The following is a 5,472-nucleotide window of genomic DNA, read 5'->3' on the forward strand; positions in this document are numbered from 1 at the left end:
CGGACACGGGGGGCCCCCCCCTTCGGCTGCCATGGCTGTGGCTGCTAAAAACCTGAGTGACCCAAGTTCTGCTCCCAACTGTGAGTCCAGACCGGGGAGCGGGACTACTGGATCAAAATCGGCAAAGCTTACCCTTCGCCCAGGTGCTGTGAACAATCCAGCGGCTTTTGGTATAGCGCATTGCTAATCTTCTCAAATTACGGTAAATACACGCAGCATAAAAATGGCCATTTTGACCATGGTGAAGTATGAGCTGGGCATGAGTCACATTCATGCCGTCATACAGCTGTCGCCACCGCCTCTTACCCGACGGAAACAGGAGCTCTGCACCTGCTTGGCCACGTCCCCCCACACCGTGCAGCCGCCGTGGCCTGAGTTCGCAGACTGCAGGTACCTCACAGACCTGGACTCACATACTTGTGCCTCTGTGATGGCCACTTTCCCTCAGCATGACGTTTTTGAGGCTCATTCGTGTCACAGCGGCCACTCCTTTCTGCAGCTGACGGGTGTTCGGGCCCTGGCTGTTCAGTCACCTGGGTGGGTTCCACCTTCCGGCCGCTGTGGTGCAGCTGCTACCTGCGCGTGTGTCCGGGTCCCTGCTTCTGTCCCCCGGGCGTCAGCTCCGGAGCGCAGCTGCTGGTACACGGCAGTTCGATGCTTGGCTTTCCCAGGTGCTGCAGACCATTCCGCACGGCAGCTGCACCCTCTCACATCCCCACAGCGATGCCGAGGGGATCAGCTCCTCCACCTGCTCCCGGCACCTGCGACTTCCCAGTTGCCGGGTAGTCAACAGTCTGCCAGGCACGAGGCAGCGTCTCCCACATCCCAGTGAGCACCCATGGTGCTCATGATGCCGAGCATGGAGCATCGTGTCGCCCCGGCCTTCCATGGAGCTCCCGTGAGCTGAGGAGGAGCTTGAAGTGCCCGCAGACATGCACAGCCCTCCACCCTGACCAAGGCCTGGTCTATATTTTCTTGTCTGTGCTTTTGGCATTGCAAAGTAGAAGTCACGTGCTTGCCCACGTCCTGCCAGCCCTGCGGGAACTAGCACTGCTGCTCTGGTGTTGCCTTGAGCCCGACCTTTGCCCCTGTGGGTGGCACCGGGGTCCCCCTGCAGACCCAGCTCCGTGGCAGGGGCAGGGGCTGTGTCTGTCCCCTCCCTCAGTCCTCTCCTTCTGGCGCCACATTCTTGGCTCTGGGCTTTGCTCTTCAGAATCGCGTTCTCTAAGAATCGCAGATTGTTGGCGCAGATGTAGAAGGAGGAAAAAACAGAAACGCTCTGTGAGCATGGGCGGCTCTCGTGTGCTCAGGGACAGTGTCACTCAGGCCAGCTCGACTCGGCGGGGTGCCGGGTGGGAAGCTGCACAGGAGGGGACGGGGCTGTTGGGTTCACAGCCAGCCTGGGAGAGAGGAGGTGAGAGTCTGCCAGTCAGGGAGAGGGGATGGGAGGGCAGGGCAGGGCAAAGACAGACACCCTGGGTCAGAGGGGGAGCCCAGCGGCCAGGCAGTGCCCGCGGCGCCAAGTGCAGTGCTGGCCTGCAGGCAAATGGTGGGGAATGTCCTCCGCCAGCACAGCCGGCTGACAGACTTGGGGCAGCCGGTGCAGAGCATGCACCGAGCGCACCGTGGCAGAGCTGGGGAAGCACTGCGGTGAGCAGGAGAAACCAGCAACCCTGGCACGCGTGGGCTGGAATGTCTGAGCGTCGCCCAGACCTTGGCAGTGGCCAGTGGCCTCCTTTCCTGGCTCCGTGAGCGACTGCCACTGCTTTTTCCAGCTCAGCTTCAGGGTCGCCACAATTATCCTGCTTTCTAGATCAAAAGTGCCGGGACAGCTGACCCCCAGAATTAGCCCTGCTTCCCGGCCTCCCCATCCCGTGTTCTCCCAATACAAGCCCAGGTCTAGAGGCCCCACCTGACACCCTGTTTCTGTCTGCCCACAGTGTGCAATCTCCCCCGAGGAGTCTGCCTGGATCCCACAGCTCTGTGTTCCTCGGGCCTTTGGAGGGATGGTAATGGGCACTTCTCCGAATGGCACATCTCCGAATGACATGCGAAGCCTCGGGTTCTAAGCAGAGACATGGGAAGCAACTTTGCAAAGGAACGTGGGAGGGCAGCCAGGAGAGGCTGTCTGGGAGACTGTGGGGTGGAGCTCCCTCTGCTCTCCAGGGCAGGGCTGGGGATGAGAACATGCAGGTGGCCTCTGAGTGCCATCACTGCTCCGACAGAAGGCTGCAGCGAGCTGGACTGTGGGGTCATCAGCTCCAGGCAGCCTGGGCGACGGTGAGGACACCCCAAGGCAGAGGGAGAACGAAGCCTTCGCCCTGGCCTTCTCTGGACAGAGGGGCCTCAGGTTCAAGACGTCCTGTAAGATGAAGAACTTGAAGCAAAGACAAACTTGGACCTGCAAGCACCAGGGAGCCTGGACACACAGGGGCTGGTCTCCCCATTCCCATGGTGTCGGGTGGGAGCTCCCCGCAGGGGTGGTGAAGTTACACCCTTAACCCTCAGGGGGTGGCCGGGGACTGAGCGCTCTGCTGGGAGGGCCGAGGAGTCAGATGGGCACGCCGTGGACACCCAGGCCAGAGGGGTTCAGGGAGGGGCGCCCCCAACCTCATCATGCTTCTCTGACCTCTACCAGGGTGGCAGGCCGGCCTCCAAGACTAGAGCTATGGACTTCTGGGGAGTCAGGGCTCTGATGGCTGAACACGGGGCTCCCCAGTGCCCACCATGGAGTGCCAGCAGTACTCGCCCACTGCTGCCTCCCCATGGTGAAGCTGTCTCCTACTTCTCGGGGGACCCTGGCACACGTGCAGGGTGGAGGCCTCTGTGCGACTGGCAGATTAAGCCTCATTGTGACCCTCTCCCCACCCAGAGCCTGGGAGACAGGAGCATGGAGCACGAACCCACAGCCCAGGCTCCCCTGCACCGCAGGCCTTTGGGAACCAGACCCGTGTCAGCTGCAGCAGCCCACACTCGCGGGTCTGCCGTGCCAGCGTGTTGAAGGGGTGAAGCTGGGAAAGGGAACTCCTCATGAATCACTCCACGCCTCCATCCCCATTCACGGGAGGGTCTGTGGGGGACTGGGGCACCGGCATGCCTGGTTAGGACGGATGCCTAGGCAGCCCCAAGCGCGAGGCAGAAAAGGCTGGCAGAAGAGCCTGAGCGGTGACCAGTGGTCTATGTGGTAGTGGAATCACGGGGTTTTACACTTTTCTGTTTTCCAAATTTCCCGCACGAAACACGTGCTGGTTACATAACTTAAAACTTATTTATTTATTTTTAAACCAAATTCTCCAGCCAATGTGCTTCCCCCCAGTTGCAGTAACTTTCCTTCAGCCAGATTCTGGGTGAACCCAAGGAACAAGCCTCCTCGCGGCCCACGCCCCCCACACGGCTCGTTCCTCCACCGATCCGCGCGGCGCCGGCCCTGGGCTGCAGGGGGCGCCCTTCCCGGCCCCTGCCCTAGTCCTGGGCTGGCGTCCGGAGGCGGAGGGCCCTGCAGAGCGGGAATGCCGGGAGCCCCCGGCGCGGCCATCCCTTTGGAGGGATGGTAATGGGCACTTCTCCGAATGGCACATCTCCGAATGACATGCGAAGCCTCGGGTTCTAAGCAGAGACATGGGAAGCAACTTTGCAAAGGAACGTGGGAGGGCAGCCAGGAGAGGCTGTCTGGGAGACTGTGGGGTGGAGCTCCCTCTGCTCTCCAGGGCAGGGCTGGGGATGAGAACATGCAGGTGGCCTCTGAGTGCCATCACTGCTCCGACAGAAGGCTGCAGCGAGCTGGACTGTGGGGTCATCAGCTCCAGGCAGCCTGGGCGACGGTGAGGACACCCCAAGGCAGAGGGAGAACGAAGCCTTCGCCCTGGCCTTCTCTGGACAGAGGGGCCTCAGGTTCAAGACGTCCTGTAAGATGAAGAACTTGAAGCAAAGACAAACTTGGACCTGCAAGCACCAGGGAGCCTGGACACACAGGGGCTGGTCTCCCCATTCCCATGGTGTCGGGTGGGAGCTCCCCGCAGGGGTGGTGAAGTTACACCCTTAACCCTCAGGGGGTGGCCGGGGACTGAGCGCTCTGCTGGGAGGGCCGAGGAGTCAGATGGGCACGCCGTGGACACCCAGGCCAGAGGGGTTCAGGGAGGGGCGCCCCCAACCTCATCATGCTTCTCTGACCTCTACCAGGGTGGCAGGCCGGCCTCCAAGACTAGAGCTATGGACTTCTGGGGAGTCAGGGCTCTGATGGCTGAACACGGGGCTCCCCAGTGCCCACCATGGAGTGCCAGCAGTACTCGCCCACTGCTGCCTCCCCATGGTGAAGCTGTCTCCTACTTCTCGGGGGACCCTGGCACACGTGCAGGGTGGAGGCCTCTGTGGGACTGGCAGATTAAGCCTCATTGTGACCCTCTCCCCACCCAGAGCCTGGGAGACAGGAGCATGGAGCACGAACCCACAGCCCAGGCTCCCCTGCACCGCAGGCCTTTGGGAACCAGACCCGTGTCAGCTGCAGCAGCCCACACTCGCGGGTCTGCCGTGCCAGCGTGTTGAAGGGGTGAAGCTGGGAAAGGGAACTCCTCATGAATCACTCCACGCCTCCATCCCCATTCACGGGAGGGTCTGTGGGGGACTGGGGCACCGGCATGCCTGGTTAGGACGGATGCCTAGGCAGCCCCAAGCGCGAGGCAGAAAAGGCTGGCAGAAGAGCCTGAGCGGTGACCAGTGGTCTATGTGGTAGTGGAATCACGGGGTTTTACACTTTTCTGTTTTCCAAATTTCCCGCACGAAACACGTGCTGGTTACATAACTTAAAACTTATTTATTTATTTTTAAACCAAATTCTCCAGCCAATGTGCTTCCCCCCAGTTGCAGTAACTTTCCTTCAGCCAGATTCTGGGTGAACCCAAGGAACAAGCCTCCTCGCGGCCCACGCCCCCCACACGGCTCGTTCCTCCACCGATCCGCGCGGCGCCGGCCCTGGGCTGCAGGGGGCGCCCTTCCCGGCCCCTGCCCTAGTCCTGGGCTGGCGTCCGGAGGCGGAGGGCCCTGCAGAGCGGGAATGCCGGGAGCCCCCGGCGTGGCCATCGGCCGGGGACGCTCCCACGCTGACTCGCGGACCCCATGCCCACGGCCCAGTTCCTGCCTGGGCAGGATTCCGGAGACCCCGAGGAGCGCGCGAGGACGTGGACGCAGAGCCGGTTGCCAGGGCAACGCGGTCAGTTGCACGGCGATGGGCGGAGGGGCGGGGCCATCGCCGTCTCGCGAGAATTCGGGCAGGCGGCCCCCGGACAAGCTGGCAGTGCGGTCTGCGGGGCGAAGCTCCGGTGCTGGGCCTGGTGGCCTCTGGCTCCGGGTCCGCCCGGATCGCGCATCGCCCTGGCTTACGTCGGGCGTCCTGCCAGACGTGGAAAGGCGGGCCCCACTGTCCCCACGCTCCGCGGCCTCCCCGCGTGCCGGCCGCCGTCCTGACCCGGCCTGACC

The sequence above is a fragment of the Tupaia chinensis genome, unplaced genomic scaffold (assembly GCF_000334495.1).
Source record: "Tupaia chinensis unplaced genomic scaffold, TupChi_1.0 Scaffold000159_1, whole genome shotgun sequence".
Classification (NCBI taxonomy): Eukaryota; Metazoa; Chordata; class Mammalia; order Scandentia; family Tupaiidae; genus Tupaia; species Tupaia belangeri.